Source organism: Carcharhinus amblyrhynchos, chromosome 18 (assembly GCF_965287045.1).
Source record: "Carcharhinus amblyrhynchos chromosome 18, sCarAmb.v2.hapA, whole genome shotgun sequence".
NCBI lineage: Eukaryota > Metazoa > Chordata > Chondrichthyes > Carcharhiniformes > Carcharhinidae > Carcharhinus > Carcharhinus amblyrhynchos.
This window is the reverse complement of record NC_137341.1, coordinates 41,292,096-41,311,287: the sequence shown is the minus strand read 5'-3', so window position 1 is coordinate 41,311,287 and position 19,192 is coordinate 41,292,096. Positions and strand designations below refer to the sequence as shown.

The window sequence follows — 19,192 nt, the reverse complement described above, 5'->3', positions numbered from 1 at the left end:
AATTAGTTAGCCACAGATGATGTTATCTTCGTGTAGCATCTTTCTTTCTCAATGTAATATATATGTCTGTTGAGTGTTATGAAACATCTTCCATGAAATCTCTCGCACTGCTTCACTACTGTCTTACCGTTTGATCTATTTTCCCATTCCACTTTGGCCAACTTTGTCTATACACCCCAGAAGTTGCCTCTATTTAAGTGTAAGAAACAGCCCTGAATATATCCTGTGAACTTATTCTTTAAGCTACTTTCATCAATTTGCGTTTGTTCCATCCGTATGAAGATTAAAATAGCTATGATTATAGCAGTAACGTCCTTACAAACCCATATTATTTCTTGATTTATACTTGGTCCTACAGTTTAACTGCCCTAAGGAGGTGAATGAATTACTCCAACAAGTGACTTTTTTCCTTTATTATTTCTTGTCTCCACCGGAACTGATTCTTCTTGATTGTCCAAGCCACGATTATTTTTCATACAGTACTGATCTTTATTAGCAGAGCAGTCTCCTTCTTCTTTAGCTTTCTTCCTGTCCTTCAGAAAAGTCATATAGCTTTGAATAATCAGATGCTAACCATGGTCATTTTGTAACCATGTCTTGGTCATGGCTATCGTATGCATATTCATTCATTTCTCTTTCTGCTATCAATTCATCCATCTTGCTACGTATGCTGTATGCATCCAGCTAAAGTCTTTGGATGGAACTTTGTCAGTATCAGGCTCTGACTGAAAAATGGTGTGTTTCTCTCCAGAATTTAAACATTTTTTAAATAAATTTTCTGGCATTGAATCTGGGGGTGTAGTGCAACAGGACCTAATAGACCCAGCAAGACTGAGATTGAGGTACTATTTTTAAAGGGCAGGCCAATCTGTGTATAAAATAAGTTTCCTATAAACCCCACCCCCCCCCCCAACACCTCCACCACCACCACAACAGAGGCCCAATCCCATGAATATCAGGACGCTCCCCATCCTCCTTTCCCTCCCCCCACACTTTCATCGGGGTTCTACCCTCTTTCCTGCCCCTAACCCCACCAACCTTGCACTGTCAATGGGTTCTCCCCTCCCCTATCCCAATCACAGATGAGGGGACCCCCCCCCCCCAGCCTAAACAATGGAAGAAGTCTACTTCAGTGCCTACTTGACACTGTTGTCCCCTGCCAGGGTGCCAGTGGGAAATGTTAAGCCCTGGCACCTCTGAGGTGGTCATGTTGGCTGTTTTTTGCTTTTGAAAACCAGTAGTGATTTGTGCTGGCATGATATCATGCCTCTGGGTGGGGGGCGGTGCAGCGGGTGGCAGATCCACCATGGGCAGACACTATACTGTAAAGCAGTTTATTTGCATTTAAATTTATTAAAATTAATGGAAATCAATTTCATGCTCTTTCTAGGATTTGAATCCACTGCGAATGGACCCCTTAAATTCCACCCTTGAATTCTTATTTTTACCATTTTCCCTACTATGAAATTTGCTGATGGAATCTCAGATTTGTACACACTGTCCCTGCCTGCCACATTTTGGTGATCATCACCCCTGTCTCTGCCCTGCTTTATTGCAAGGCCCATTCTCTTTAATTTGCCACAACTCCCCTCAAGTGAGCCTTCCTGCACTATTAATTTTAATACCCTCTCTATCACTGTGTGAGACTCACCAAAACACTGATCCCAGCACAGTTCAGATGAAAACAGTCCCATGGTACAGCCCCCAGTTCCCCTAGTATTCCCCTAGCCAGTGCACCAGAAATCAAATTCCATTTCTCCAACACCAATATTTGAGCCAAGCATTCAACTCTCTAATCTTATTTACCTTTTACCAATTTGCTCATGGCTCAGGTAGTAAGCCAGATATTATTACTTATATTGTTCTGCTTTTTAATTTAATTCCTAGCTGCTCATATTCCCTCCACAGAACCTTTTTCTTTTTCCTATGTCATTGGTGCCTACATGGCCCACAACAATTGTGTCTTTCGCCTCCCACTTGAAGCTCCTCTCCAGCCCTATGGGGATGCCCTTAAGCCTGGCACCAGCCAGCAACACAGCCTATGGGACTCATGCTCCCAGCTGCAGAGGGCAGTGTCTACACCCCCCAAACTATACAGTTGTTTCCACTGGCAGGTGAAACTAGAACTAGGAGGCTAGCCTCAAAACAAAAGGGAGGAGATTTAGAACTGAGTTGAGGAGGAACTTTTTAACACAAAGAGTAGTGAATCTGTGGAATTCCCTGCCCAATGAAGCAGTTGAGGCAACCCATGGAATGTTTTTAAGGCAAGGATAGATACATTTTTGAACAGTAAAGGAATTAAGGGTTATGGCAAGCAGGCGGGTAAGTGGTGCTGAGTCCACAAAAAGATCATCTATGATTTTATTGAATAGCGGGGCAGGCTCGAGGGGCCGGATGCCCTACTCCTGCTCCTAATTCTTATGTTCTTATAGTTTCCTACTAAAATTACATTACTTTTTACTCACTCTCACATGAGCAGCTACCTGCACTATGGCGCATTGATCAGTTTGCTCATACTCCCTGCTGCCCCTGCTCTTTTCCACACTCAAAGCTGTTGGACAATCGTAGGGGCTGCCTTCTGGATCCCCATATCTGCCTCCCTCATAGTCACACCCTCTTGTTACTGACCATGGGCTGAGCCTGAAGTACCTAGTCTAAGGTGTGTGACTGCCTTCTCCAACAAATTATCCACGTAACTTCCCCGTTCCTGGCACTCCAAGGCGTCTAAAGCCTGGACTCCAGCTTATCATCTCAGAACCGAAGTTCCTCAAGTTGCAGATACTTACTGCAGAAGTGGTTGCTATGGATCTTACTGATGTCCCACATGCTTACAACGGTAACATATTACCCGCCCTGACATATATATTGTAATTAATTTAACAAATTAAGTTACCGGTTTAGAAATATCACTCAGTTACTGAATGTGGTTATATCGTATTTTAACTGTTTAAACAATAAATTTAATGTAATATATATTTCTCCACACTACCTGTTTAAACAACTGCCCAACTTTAGTGTAATAAAAGCTTAAAAACTTAACAAAAAGACATATATATACCAGCTCACCTAAAGCTTTGAACACTCACCAACTTCTGGAGGTTGAAAAAAGATATAAAAATGAGGACCTCCTTCCCCTCTGCACCAGTTTCCTCACCTGCATCATTTTCCAAGTTAGCACTAATACTTCATTGCTCTCAGGCCTAATTGTCACACGTTATGTCTCACACTGTGCGAGCTAAATCTGCCTACCTTATGGAGAGCTGATGACTAACATCCAAATTGCTGTGCCAGTTTCCTGCTCCAACGATTAACGCCATTCATTTCAGTTGATTGACAGATACCTGCCACTGCCAGGCAGTTATCAGGCTCCTTAACTAGCTTGTAGTTTTAAAGCTATAAGTCGGAATCTGATGCTATTCTAAATTATAGCTGGAGATTTTTACCGGCTCCAAATTCCCAAGTTAGCACCCATACCGAGTCATGCTTGGGCATCATCACGATCTATGCTCCCACACTTAGCAATGATATTTGTGATACTACACCAGGCTTTGACATACCATGGATGCAGATTCAACTGGACCATGTGATAAAATCCTATCCTTAACCATTTGACCATGGCAATAGGAGAGATTGAAGCTGAGGTGTGGGCAATTGAAATAAAATTAAATGGTGAGCTATACCAGGCCTCTGTACATCTCCTAATGCTTGACTACAGAGCTGTTAGCTGATGAATAGCAGGTCGCTTGCTTACCCTTGGAATGGCATTTGTTAGCTTGGAGTGATCTGCAAAAACATAAAATTTATTGTTGCTCTGAGAAATGTGAATATAGCATGTGATGCTTTATTGTTTTTCAATATTAGTAAGATTTGATCAAAATTTGGCTTGTTCCCACTTTCTCTTTGCTTCTGGTTGGCCTTGCCAATTTTTATTATGTATAAAACAATTGAATTTAAGTTATGGCTTATCTGGTAGTATTCTTGCCTCTGAACCATAAGATTTTGGGTTCAAGACCCATTGCTGTAGGGCTTGAGCACAAAAATCAAGGTTACTACTTGAGTGCAGTTTTGAGGAAGTGCTGCATTTCCACAGGTACCAATGCTTGGATGATATGTGAAACAAAGGTCATGTCTGCCTGTTGGGGTGGATGCAAAAGACCCCATACTATTGTAGTATAAAGAGCAGGGGAGTTATCCCTCAATCAACGTCACAAGAAAGAGATTATCTGAACATTATCGCATTGCTGTTAGTGAGAGTTTGCTGTGTGCAAATTGGCTGTAGTGTTTAAATGACAGTAGTGCTAACATTTTGGAAGTACACCATTCACATTGAGATACCCACTGATTGTAAAAAGTGTCCTTTAATACAGCCTCCTTTCTTTTCTCTGCTTCACAATCTTTGAAAAATAACAGCAACATGTTTCTGAAATATGTACTGCTCATTGTTGAGGTGGAAATTCTGTGTTTTAATTTTTTTGGTATGACAAGGATATTTGCACAGAGGAAAGCAAATGAAATGATTCAAGTAATTAGACACAATGCAGCAATTAGCTGTAGTGCTTAACTTCTGCCTCAGAAGACTCTGATTTTGAAAGGAAGCATTGAATAATGTTGGAAATGGGCTGCTTCCGTTGGGTGATCTTTATTGATGAGATGCAGTGACAGATGAATCGGCAAACACTGCTTCACCTTGGCTCGAAGAGTGTGGAATGGAGAGAAAAGCTGGAAATTGGCTCAGGAGGACTGTTTAACTACTTAGAGAAACCCTTTTCTTCAATGAGACGAAACACTGATGTAGACCTGCAACTCACAGGAGCAGATTGGAAATGGGAGAGATGACAATGTGGATGCAAGAAAGGGGAAAATAGCAATAAATGCTTGGAATCATAGAATTGTAGAATCCCTTAATGTTGGGACAGTGGATGTTTCTAACTGAATTATTTTGATAACTAATCAATTCCAAAACCTATCCAAAAGCTATTTAATTGAAAAGAAATTAATGCTTTTTTTGATTAATCTAACAACTGAATTTGGGTACTGACTCATGCAAGACATTAGAAAACTATTCAAACCAGTCCAAAATGTGTAAAACACCCCTCTCTGCAGTCTACAAAAATAAGTTTGAACCATCTTAGACCCATCTAGAAAACGATCAAAATAGGAGACTATTGTATCTAAACAACCAATCTCTCTCCAAGAGGCCATGTAATTCGGCTAATTCAAAGGTAGCAGCAGGAGTGAGATTTGGAAGTATGACACATTCAGGCAGATTGGAAGGAGCTTTACATGAGTAACTGGTATTTTGTTCAGAGTTTGTTGAAAACAATGGGAGAACATGTGGAAAGTTATTCATAGAATCCCTACAGTGCAGAGCTTCCGGAGCCTGCATCATCAACATGCCTACCCAGACCCTATCCCTGTAACCCCATATTTACCCTGCTAATCTCCCTGACACTAATGGATAATTTATCATGGCCAATCCTCCTAACTCGCACATCTTTGGATTGTGGGAGGAAACCGGAACACCCAGAGGAAACCCACACAGACAAGAGAGAACATGCAAACCCCACGAAGACACTGACCCAAGCCGGGAATCAAACCTGAGACCTTAGCACCGTGAGGCAGCATTGCTAACCACGGTGCCACCCTATAATGAACTCGCTATAATGAACTTCCTTTTCTACTTGGCTCAAACATTTAATGAAATTAAAGCAATAAAGATATGCAAACAGAAGATGCTGGAAATATTCAGCATGTGGGGGGAGAGAAACAGACAGTGTTTAATGGAGGCGACAGGGGTTTTGCCAGCTGGCTGGAGAGCCAGTAAAAGCCCCTCATTGCCTCTTTTCAGGAAGGTCCACTGAATTAAGTGAGACTCAGGCACATAACTGAACAGTGGCGGGACTTCCCTGGGATCAAGGTCCCCATTGGCAAAAGTCCTGCTTGCTTACTGCTGCTGCCAATCAGAGGCTTGCAATGCTATTGACTGGCAGCACCACTGGAGAGGTAGTGGCTACTGCCAGTACAATACCTACTCAGGTTGGATCCTGGGACATGAATGAGTGATAGCAGGAGGGTGACCAGCAGGAGTGGCTTGGAGAATGGTGGGAAGCTCCCCCTCCTTCCTGAGGCAGAGTTCAAGCAGAGTTCCTTTGAACAAGGGGCCTGCCTGTGTGCCGGCAGGCAAGGCCGCATGGGTTTGCATGTCATCCTCCACGTGTGTCGAGCCCTCCATCTGCCTCTGAGTTATGCGCCAACATTAAACAAGGATCAGGAGCAGGCCATTCAGTCCCTCAAGCTTGCTCCAACTGATTTGATAGTAACCTCAGATCGGCACTCCACCTTCTCCCGATAACCTGTCAGTACATAGCTTACCAAGAAGTTATCCACCACTGCCTTAAAAATATTCAAAGATTCAGTTTCCACAACCTTTTCAAGAATAGAGTTCCAAAGTCCAAGGTAGATGGCATGATATATGATGACAAAAATGTTTACTGTGCAGTTTTGAAAGTATAAAAGGGAGCAGAGGTGAGCTGGCAAGGATACAAAACTGACTTGTCAAAGGAGTCAGAGGGTAGCAGTGGAAGGGTGTGTTCCTGAATGGAGGGCTGTGACTCGGGATCAGTGCTGGGTCCTTAGCTGTTTGTAATATATATAAATGATTTGGAGAAAAATGTAACTGGTTTGCTTAGTAAGTTTGTGGACGACATGAAGGTTGGTGGATTTGCAGATAGCGATGAGGACCATTAGAGGATACAGCAGGATGTAGATCAGTTGGAGACTTGGGCAGAGAGATGGCAGATGGAGTTTAATCCGGACAAATGTGAGGTAATGCATTTTGGAAGGTCTAATACAATAAATGGCAGAACCCTTAAAAATATTGATAGGCAAAAGGATCTGGGTGTACAGGTACACTGGTCACTGAAAGTGGCAAGATAGTCAAGAAGGCATACAGCATGCTTGCCTTCATCAGCCGGGGCATTGAGCTTAAAAATTGCCAAGTCTCGTTGCAGCTTTATAGAACCTTAGTTAGGCCACACATGGAATATAGTGCTCAATCTAGAAGGATGTGGAGGCTTTGGAGAGGTACAGAAAAGATTTACCAGGATGTTGCCTGGTATGGAGGGCATTAGCTATGAGGAGAAGTTGGAGAAACTTGGTTTGTTCTTACTGGAAAGACCAAGTTGAGGGGTGACCTGATAGAAGTCTACAAGGTTATGAGAGGCATGGACAGAGTGGATAGTCGGAAGCTCTTTCCCAGAGTGGAAGAGTCAATTACTAGGAGACGCAAGTTTAAGGTGTGAGGGGAAAGGTTTAAAGGGGATGTACAAGATAGATGTTTTACACAGAGAGTAGTGGCTGCCTGGAACTCGTTGCTGGGGGAGGTAGTGGAAATGGATACGTTAATGACTTTTAAGGGGTATCTTGACAAATACATGAATAGGATGGGAATAGAGTGATGTGGCCCCTGGAAGGGTAGAGGGTTTTAGTTCAGTTGGTCAGCATGGTTGTTGCAGGCTTGGAGGGCTGAAGGACTTGTTCCTGTGCTGTAATTTTCTTTGTTCTTTGTATAGCATACAAATATATTTTGCTGTTTACATTCTCACTTCAGTTGCCCTACAACCAGGGAATCATCCCAAAAAGATTTCTAATAAAATATTTGCAGTGTAATAATTGATCACTGGTCTTACAGAAAATTTCTTTCTCCCCTTTAGCTCCAGTCAATGGGATAATTACATGCAGAAATGTCAAGAACTTCCAAATTTGACAGAACTTGTTAAGTTTCAGTGCGTCTCGATTTGTCTTGTTTGCTTCTGTACCATAGGGACAGAGTCGATTCACCCCACATAATAAAAAGCAGTAATAAATACTGCATTGCTGGTATTTGAACTCTGCACTCCCCAAGGCACTCCAGTTGACTGTGTTATACTGATTTCTTTTTTAATGTAATATTTCACAGATGCTCGCAATGGTCAAAGGAGGACAAATGTTATCCAAACTTCAGTAGTTGATATCTCTATTGGTTAATAGAGGGCATTTCAAACTCTGCCAATGGCTGACAAGTTAGGCTTGTTAGCAGCCTTTTTATGGGTACCATGAGTGCTGACAGAGCTCCAAAGAGGCTTCCGTGGCTTTTGTGCACACTTTTGGGGTGAATCATACTGGATGCCATATTAGCAAAGGTTAGCGTGTGTGCACAGTGACTGACCTTGAAGTATGCAGAGCAGGAAGATCATGGCATCAATCAGCATGCAACATTGATTTTAACAACAATAATGCCAGTTTGGGATTTAACATACCAGCTAATGCCCAGTCTTAGTTTTGCACAGCTAAACAGCTGTTGAGAAATAAGAAAGACCCTTGATAGCATTGTTAAAGGTATTATCTTAGCATACAGCTTTCTTCTACTTATTGGTCCAATTTTACCAGTGTTGGGGCCTTCTTTAATTATTTAAGTTGCACAGATTTACAGCGAATGATATGACAGATGCTTGAAGGACTTTTGTTGACTTAAAGGCTTCGCCACAAACCAATTATTCCAGGTACAGGTGCATTAGCTGGCTTTCCTCATGGAATACAGCAAGAATTGGAGAATGAATAGAGGCCACACTGAAAGGGGTAAGCTGCTTGAAGGGGGTGAAGATGGTGAACAGGGAGAAGAACTTTGAGCAAGAGTGGAGGGCATATTCACCCATAGCCTTCAGGGAGCAATTCTCCCACTTGAACCTCAGCGAGGAGCATCAGGTGGGATTTGTACCCCACCCAGTGGTGATTTGCAGCAGTGGAGATGCGCATCATTGGCCAGTGGTGGGATCTTCCCGTTCTGCCACTGTCAAAAAGGTTTTCCATTTTTTGGACCACATCTATCTATGGGGAGATAGGAAAACAGCAATGGATGCCAATTTGGGTCAAATCGTTAACCTACTTCCCTGGTGACCCACCTCCATTTCCACACTACTCCCCCAAGCGCCCAATGCCTCAGCCACTAACTGAGCAGAAGATACCTCTTTAATATTCCAACTCCATGAAACTTGCACTTAAGGGAATGCTGAGGCATGGAGGGAGGTTTGAGACTTGGAATCGATTCTGCTTTCTGATTCCATCTCCAATGGGAAAATCTGGTCTCAAATGTCCAAAATGCTCATGCTACCAGCACCAGATTTCTATCTCCATAATTTTCTTTGACCTTACAATTCTCTGAAATCTATTTGTTCCTCTGGACTTTTTGCATGATCTGATTTCCTTTGCTGGGGACTTCAGTTGCCTAGGTCCTGAACCCTAAAGTCATAAGCTTCTCTGCCTTTTTCTCCTTTTCTAAGTTTCGTCTTAAAACGTATCTCCATAGAATCCATAGAAACCTTATAGTACAGAAGGAGACCATCTAGCCCATTGAGTCTGCACTGACCCTCTGAAATGTGGCCTACTTCCCCGCCCACTCCGTTTAACCCCATGCACTTACCACAGCCAATCCACCTAATCTGCACATCTTTGAACCAAAAGTCTGTTCACTTGTACTAATCCATCTTTGTGTCTCAGTGCCAACTTTTGCCCTTGATTACATTGAGGTGCTATATAAATTCAAATTGTTGCTGTTATTATTGTATGGAGTGGGAAGCCTGGCAGATTTTCCCTCCTTAACTGAAGCCAATTGTAATACCTTTACTGCTATCTACCTAAGATCAACAGAGTCAACGTAAAACAAATAACCTGCATGTGGAATATTTCTGATCTGTCTGCATGTTTCAGGTTTAAACTTGCTGAGTCCTCCAGGGAGCTACTAAACAAAGATTTTTAATCCTCAGCATCAACTTCAGTAATGATGATCAAAGCAGCGTAACACCAAGAAAGTTAATGGCTCTGCTACATTGAAATGTTGCATTTCCAGAGATACATTTCCCCATCACAAAGTCCCATGAAGTACTCTTATATATAACTTAATTATAGATCAAATAAGACCATTCTAATACGGTGTCACTCACTGGTAGAACCACTGTTTGACCATTCAATAGATATGAAGAAAGGCTAACCAGTAAGCTTGTTGAACTCACTTTAGTTCAGTAAAGAATGAGAAGGAAATGTGACCTAAGATTTTAAAAGCTGATTTTGTGCAATTTTACTTAAATTTGATTTTGATCATAGAATCAGAGTTCCGGAAATAATGCTGGGGTAAACTCTCAGTTTGCTGCCAGTTCTTTAAAAAGGAGGTTAGCCAAGCTTCAGATTCAGGAGTATGTAACCCGGATAGATTAATAGTCAATGGAACATTATGATTCTTGTACTGCTAGAAAGATGTCGCCAATGTTGTATACCTGGTCAAAATTGGATATGTAACTTTAATACTTGGGAGTTTACAGCAGGGTGAAAAGGTGGAACGTGCTAGAACTGTATTTTCTAGAAAGTTTTAATTATAGCCACACACTGCCCTCAGGAAATTAAGTACACCAGTTATAGAGTCCATGGCATGTGCACATTTCATTTTGCTTGTTGGAAGGACTGGAATTTTTAAGCCTTTTGATCTTTCTAGCTCTGTACTTTCTGAAATTTACCTCAGTAACGTATATGGGGCACTTCAGTGATGGGGATCGGCTTAACAAATATTACAAAAATTGACAGACTTAAACAGCTCGTTCTTCGGCATTGTCCAAGTTTTCCCCCATTCAGTATAAATCAGAAATTCTCTTCCCTTGATTGAGATTCACTTGGCAGTTAGTGATACAGGGGACCGAAGAATGGGAGGAGCTCCATAAATGAATCAAATGATGGAAAATCAACTAAACATGGGCTAGGATTTTGAAACAGTCTGTGGTTAATGAGTATAAGGCCTTAAAGCCCCAAAAAAGAGGTTTTTTAATTTGCTGTCCATTCTTGTCCTTTTCAAAAGCAAGAATATAAACTATGTTAATAACTGTATCAACTGCTGTATGAAATATTAATTTATTTGATGAATTGTAACCAAGTTCACAATGGTGTAGATATTATAGCACTTGTGACTTGACCTATTCTTCATATTCTTGCTCATATTGAGTAGAGACATTTCTGTTCACCCATAGAATAAATGAAGATTAAGCCCACTTTAGTCTAAATAACCTCTATAAAGAAGTTGATCCCTCACTGAACTGCTTCTTCATTTTTACATCGGTCTTTTAGTGACACTTAAACTGTAGGCCAAGGTAATAGTCCAATATCAATAAAACAATCCAATTTTGTACTGCCCTTATTTCCTCATACGAGCTAAACCGTTGATGGTTCCATGACCTTTTTTTCTCATCTTTTCATAATCCTGTTCATTGAAAGACATTTACTTACAGTTTAATTTACTGAGTGAGGCCTAAATGAAACCCACATACTTCTAAAATCACTGCAATCAGCAATTTAAAATGTAGCTGTTAAAATGTTCACAGGCTTTGATATCCTTTTGAAATAAAATAAGTCAATAAACTGAATGGTTCAAATTGATTGTCCATGCTATACACATAACCAGTTTTAGCCATTGCATTTTACAACTCGGGTTCATTCCGTGGAAGAATAACGCAAACCTCTTTTGATACACGTTTGGATGTTTATCTTGTAGTGCATTTGTAATCATAGCACAAAACCAATCCAAACTGAACTCCTTAAGCCCTTTTATTGGTGATTGAAAATCTAAACTAATAGGAAATATAAGGTTTGAGTTTACCCATCTATTAAATGGGCTAATCGGACCTACACTTCTCCAAGAGCTACAAGAACAGTCACTCTCCTTTCATTGAGCGATGTCCTCCAGTTTCCAAAGGCACCTCCTCAAGCCCCAGGCTGAGCCCTTATACTTTGAGAGGGGATTCTAGTCTGTGCTTTGGAGTCACTGATCTGTTTCAAGACTAGAAGTTCTTATTTGCAGGCCACACCATTGCCTGTACTCCTGGCGTAAAGTAGCAAGTGATACCAGGTGCAAGCTTGGGTGGACGGTGAGATCATCATCAGACGCATGGAATAGCAATGAGTTGCTGCAGAAACCCCTTGGGCAGTTCATTTGTCATCCCAGCATAGGGAATAAAAAGCATAGGTATTTGGATACAGTGTGTATACTAAACTACAACTTTGGTTGCAATGTGTCAGGCCTGGTACTGTTTGAATTTCCATTCTCCACTAATGGTATTCCTTGTCTCAACAAGTGCCAGTAATCGACTTTCAGGTTTAAAAATAGAATGCAAAACAAAATTGGCAACACTTAATATGACATGGAAAACTGATGTGGTGGAACAAATATAAGATGAAAAATTAGATACTTCTTTTGAAGCGTAGTCACTACTGAGGAAAACTTGGCAGCCAACTTGTACACTGCAAGGTCCTAGAAATAGCAGGGTGATAATGACCAGATATGAGTGGGGCTTGAACCCACATACTTTTAACTCTGGTGGATGTGCTGGGCCGCAACTGCCACCTAAATATGGCTATAATTCTATTACATTGATGAAACGAACTATCGGCTGACTTCAGAAGTTGCAGCAAAATCTTTCTTACATAAATCCCAAATAAATGCCCTTCTGGTCTAGAAATAATTGACTGTAGTTCAGATGGTGTTGCCTACATGTTACATTAAGGTGAAATTTCAACAAACATCAGTGTCTTAATTAAACTTAGGTTTAAAATTAATGGATATTAATAAATGATGTTGCTAATTTGACGAGCCAGTTTGCATGTTTAAAATATCTCAAATTAGTTAAATCTCAATTATTAAATAGGTAAAAATTTTGATAAGGAGGACTATGGGGCAGATTTGTCATTATTAAAAGTTAGAGATTAGTAAGATTGTCGTAAGTACAGCAGCCTAAAACAGTGCCTTTCCTGATCATGCAAGGAATGCTTGAAAAATTAATCAAGTCAGGTATTTTAAATTCATTAATGGGATGTGGGCATCACTCGCTAGGTTAGCATTTATTGTCCGATACTAATTGTTCTTGAGAAGGTGGTGGCGAACTGCTTCCTTAACTGTTGCAGTCCCTGTGGTGAAGGTACACCCATCATCCTGTCGACAGAATCACAGTGAAGGAATGGCGATATATTTCCAAGTCAGGATGTTGTGTGGCTTGGAGGGGAACTTCTACATTGTGGTTTTCCCATGTGCCTGCTGCCCTTGTTCTTCTGGGTGGTATTGGTCATAGGTTTGGAAGGTTCCTACAGTGTATGGTGCAGATGATACAAACAGCTGTAATTATGTGTTAGTGTGGAGGCAATGTTTCTGAATGTGGTGGCAAACAAGCATGCCGCTTCATCCTGGATGGTCAAATTTCTTGAGTGTAGTTGAAGCTACATTCATCCAGGGAAGTGAAAAGTATTCCATCATACTTCTGACCCTTTGAGAGTCAGAAGGTGAGTTACTCACCCCAGAACTCTTAGCCTCTGATTTGTTCTTGGAATACAAATTGGTAAGGCCAGTTCAGTTTCTGCTTGAAGGTAACCCCTAGGATATTTATACTGGGGGATTCATAGACAGTAATGCCGTTGAATGTCATGGGGTGATGGTTAGATTCTCTCTTGCTGGAGATGGTCATTATCTGGCACTTGTATGGTGTGATTGTTTCTTGTCACTTGTCAGCACAAGCCTGGATATTGTCCAGATCTTGCTGCGTTTGGACATGGGCTTCATTCATGTCTGCGTAATTGTGAATGGTGCAGAACATTGTTTAATCGTCAGTGAACATACCTGCTTCTGATCTTATGGTAGAAGGAAGGTTATTGCTTCTTAGCTGAAATTACTTAGTTGTAGTCCTCTAACCTGAGGACCTCCTGTAGTGATGTCCTGGAGCTGAGATGTTTGACCTCCAACCATCCTCCATTTTGCCAGGTATAACTCCAACCAGTGGACAATTTTCCCCCTGATTCTCATTGATTCTGGGGTTGCTTGGGCTCCCTAATGCCACACTTGGTCTAATGCTGCCTTGACTGAATCTCAGCTCACCTCTGAAGTTAAATTCTTTTGTCCATGTTTGAACCAAGGCTGTAATGAAGTCAGGAGTTGAGTGACCTGGCAGAATCCAAACTGAATGTGAGAGAGCACATTATTGTTACACAAATTCTACTTGATGGCACTGCTAATGACCTCTTCAATCATTTTACTAATGATCAACATTTTTCCAGAAAATTCCATCCAATATATTTTCCATAAAATCCTGAGTGGCTTTTACATCAAAGTTATGTAAGCACAAGTTGTTGGTGTTAATTTAATCTTCTGCTGTTAAAGGCACGGATCCGAGAATCTTAACAAATTATAATTAAAAATAAATTAATTTGTAAAAGTGGTCAGTCATGGCTTGAACTAAAGAGATAAGTTAGTCTGTTGGGTGATGCCTTTCACCAGAACTCAAAACATGAATCTTTCTTTGACAAATGGTTTGCTGAACTATGCTACATTACTATTATTTAGTCTTTATTTCCAATATATAAATTGAATACCTTTTGTGAAACAAACTGAATATTTCTCATTGCCAAACATATGGGCAATACCAAATTGGAAGGATCCCAGAGTACAAAAAGGAGAGAAAAAGAGGCATTGTGGTAGCATCACTGGACTATTTATCCAGAGGCCCAGATAAATGTTCTGGGGAAAAGGGTTTAAATACCACCGTGGCAGCTGGTGAAATTTAAATTCAACCAATAATCTGGAATTGAAAAGCTAGTCTCAGTAACGGTCTCAGGCTTTTGGCTAAGATCAAGCATCAGATCAAACCCAAGACGGGGTGCAAAGCCTTATCTTGTCAGCTTGGATCTTGTTTGTCTCTTTTGTGGGGACCATGAATTGGATTAAATTAGATTTTGGTGTAAGCAAGGAATGGATTTGGGTTTGCCTGGTGCTTTCTGAACGTTAGCTTTGTAACTTTAAGGATAAAGTAAAATTTTTTTTTAAAAAAAATATTGTCGATTGATATCAAAAAGAAAACCATTTGTTTCTCTAGTGTCCATTAGGGAAGGAAATCTGCTGTCATTATCTGGTCATTTGACTCCAGAGCAGCCGCAATGTGGTTGACTCTTAACTGTCCCCTGAAATTGTCTGGCAACCCACTCAGTATAAGAACAATTAGCAATGGGCAACAAGTGCTGGCCTTGCCAGCAAAACCCACATCCCGTGAAAGAATGAAAAAGAATTAGTCTCTGTGTTAATCAAAATAATGCTTTGACTATGTTTACTTTACGTCAAACAGCATATTGCCCAGGAAGAAATGTGAATTTCTGCTTGCGATCTGTTTTGCTACATATTCAACAGTTTTACTGCAAAATTACACCACACCAATAAGTAATTAGCGACCACCTACAGGGTGCCATGGTTCAGTCTGATTTGTTAAATAGTGTTTGTGAATGTTAGGCAGATACGCTTCCTGTGGTTCTTATTATACAACCAGCAGGGGATAGCACCACTTAGAGTAGAGGCGAGAACCTCTTGGTACCCTAGAATAATGCACTTTAACAAAAATTGGGATGTCACCATGAAGCTAACATAATTGTTCTGGCGAAATCACAAAATCCTCAGTGGCTTCTGCAATCACCTTCCCTGCTGGAGATTCCAAATGATCGCTTTAATTGCTCTGTTTTTCCTTAACTGAGATTGACAGCGCTGATTTAAATTAATTTCCTGGAGGCAGTTAATAAAGTCACAGCTCAATATCAACCAATATTTTCTGGATTTTGAAGTACCCTGTGCTGTCAGACTCTCGTCCTCCCTGCTGAAGTTGACAGAAGCAGTGGGAACAAAACAGTATATTTTCAGTTTTTCAAATATTCAGGTGTCATTGCCACCCATTAGGGATTAGAAACACGACACCAAATCCAATAAATAAACATCATGCAATATGCTGTGGGTATTTGAAGCGACTTTTCAGCATTAGCCATAAACAGAATGCAAGCACCTGCTGTCACAGCTGCTACAGAATACTGCATGCAGCACCGTCTGTTTGAAGTGTTTGTCGTCAATGGACAGCATGTTATCAACATCCCTCATTATTTGTTTAATATGTTGCCATTTAAAGCTTTTGGTGGCTTTCCATACGCAATGGATTCAGCTCTAGTACAGCAGGTAGAATTTCTTGTGTGCAGAAGGAGGCCATTTGGCCCATCGGGTCTGCACCGACTCTCCGACAGAGCATCTTACCCAGGCCCACCACAACTTCACCCTATCCCTGCAACCCCATGCATTCACCCTGCTAATTCCCCTAACCTACACATTTGAAGGGCAATTTAGCATCGCCAATCCACCTAACCTTCGGAGGAAACTGGAGCACCCAGAGGAAATCCACACAGACACTGGGAGAACATGTAAACTCCACACAGAAAGTCACCCAAGGCTGGAATCGAGCCCAGGTCTCTGGCTTTGTGAGGCAGCAGTGCTATCACGCCATTCCTCCATATCTGGTTGCAGATGTGTAGGTAGGATTGGCTGCTTCACCTGGGAGCATACCCACAACAACTGAGTATAGCTGACCAAAGACTTCATTAATACACATCTCATAAACTAATATAAGAAATTGGTTTGAGGAAGGTTAACATTGAGCACAAAGAGAAAACATTTGACCATAAGAAATGAGTTTCTGCAGAGCTGAAAGTTTTGTAACTGTTGTTTTCATTTATTGGGACTTATGTAATATTGATGCTTATGTGTATGTTTATTGAAAGCTGCACCACCGAGCACCTCTGTATGGCCTAAGTATCTTGGTTAATTTAAAAAATACTACCTGATAATGATGGTGTAATTATACCCACCAATGCTGACAGCACTGTTGGAAAATTTGCTTGCATAGAGCCATGTGATGTTGCTATGGAAGGCTGGAGCTCATGAAATGTCAACTGTATCACTTCCAGTTCAGCTTTCATGGTACGCCAAGGTTATGTGGGCACTCAAGCAGAGTGCAGCGAAAACTGGAATAAATCCCGCTGGTTTTTTTCTTCAGTAGGAGTTTCAAAATGAAGCTTGGTTGGCCTCCCAATTGCTGGCCAGCTCCACAGCCTCCGCATTGCCCTCAGCCCCACTCCCTCCCGGGGGCCAGGCTGGCACTGCCAAGGTGCCAATGCCCAGGGGACAGCCCCCCTTCCACTGCTGAACCATCTAGGGGGCTGCAATTGCTCTTCCTTCACTCCAGCGGGTTTGGGACACCAGCTCCCCAAAAGTGGGGAGCTACTGTAAACTCCACTGGAGTGAAACACCACTAGCAGAGTGAGAGAGGCAGGTGGGCCCGGAGACTTCAGTCCTGGGCCCGTTAATCATATTTTAAATTATATTTAAATGTCCTGTTGAATACAAAATGCAGCTGCGGCCTATTTCAGGTGCAGAGCTGACGCACTTAAAGATTCGGCTTTGGGAGACGTGTGTGGGGTCGGACGCCGAGCATGGATGCATACTTTAGTGCAGTGGGACTGGAGAATCCCCCCCCGCCTCCCCGCCCTCCACCCTCCAAATGTAGAGCAGACAGACTGTGATGTCGAACAGTGGCTAATGCTGATCTGGTGAGGCAAACTGGAACAAGAGGTGAGAGGTATAAGTTGAGAGAAGGTACAGTTAAAAATGAGATGAGGAGGAACTGCTTCTCACAGAAGGTGGTGAATTTGTGGAACTCGCTGCCTCATAGTGCGGTGGAACGTTGAATGATTGCAAGAAGGAGATAGATACATTTTTGATTTTAAAAATCATGTAAAGGGAATGGAGAACAGGATTTGAGACCAGGGAGAGATCAGCCATGATCTGATTGAATGGTGGAACAGGCTCGAAGGGCTAAATTGCCTATTTCTGCTCCTAATTCCTATATTCCTATGATCTGGTTCCTAATCTGCAATTTTGGACCTCACTGGTCCTAGTTTAAGCTGCACAAAAGACCCCCTTATTATTTAATAGTATCAGCATGAGACTTCTGGCTGCGGTGTTTTTGACTTTCCTGACAGTACCAAATGATGGAAGTACTGTGTTCAGTGTTGTTGGGGAAGTTTAAACAAGTTTTTTCATTCAAAATGGACTAGTGTTGCATTTTCATGAAAAGGTCAGTGAGTTAGAAGGTCTGTCAGCAGAAAGTCTGTTTTCACTAATGCTGTCTACAGTTGCAGTCCCTCTTGGACAACAGCATTACAAGGACATATAACACAGGCAGCAAAGAGGGGAAGCTATGCACAGGGAGAGGAGGGGGACTCAATCAAATGTCCTATCCAAGGGGCACAGTCCCTACCTACATCTCAGCCAGGAGCAGGATCTGAGACAGTTTCAGCTCACCAATGAGATAGTCAGTGAACTATGTAACCTCCTGCAATCAGACAGCAGGGTGAGGATGATACTACCACTAGGCATGAAGATTACTCTCACCCTCAATTTCCATAGCAAGAAATACTTCCAGATGTTAGCAGACAACATTGGCAATTCACACAGTTTGTCATACCCTCCTCCATCGTGGATTTGATGGAGCCCCTCTCCATCAGAGAGGGTCTTCATAGTTTTGTGTCCTACCAGGGCAAGGCAGGGGGAGTAGCCAAGTGAATTTGCCAGGCTATAGGGATCCACAATACTGAAGGAGGCATTGACTGCTTTGATGTGGCTCTGCAGGGCCCAAGTATAAATGGGAGGATGTGCCACAGCACTGCTCACTGAACATGAAGTTTGTGCGCAGCCATTAGAGAACATCATGACAATGAATATCCACTATTCTGGCAGCAGTCACAATACTTTCATCTTGTGGCAATATTTGAGCCACCAAGATGAACCAGAAGATGGTGACTCAGGGTACCTGCTCTACACCTGGCTCATGACTCCCATTTGCCAACCGGTCATGCCTGGACAAGGCACCTGCAGCGAGATCTGTGCAGCCATGAGGGACATTGTGGCACAAACCATTGGTATTCTGAAATTGGTATCCTGTTGCCTGAACTGCTTGAGGAGGGCCCTCCAGTATTTGCCAGAACTTACATGTCTCCAAATTTATGAAGGCCTGGGTGCTCCACAAAATCTCTGGGAAGAATTTTTGATTGCGCCCATACACTTTGCATTGTTTGTCTCCTGCCTGTTATTCCCATGGTGGGCGGGACTGGAAAATTCCACCCATCTATGCCAACCCTTGCCACAAGGCCTTTGGCAAGCACTTTGGGAAGAGGAGGAGGAGGAGGTAAAGATGAGGTACCTCTTTACTTCAGACAGGCAATTCAGATTCTGATTTCTCCGAAATCCGATCACTGTGCTAAAATTCCCCAT

General features: G+C 41.9%; 1 protein-coding gene across 1 annotated transcript in view; it reads left to right on the top strand.

The window, feature by feature from the left end:
- The window catches only part of cacna1ha (calcium channel, voltage-dependent, T type, alpha 1H subunit a), a 252,931-nt gene that overhangs the window by 56,895 nt on the left and 176,844 nt on the right, over positions 1 to 19,192 (top strand). The window lies entirely within an intron of this gene.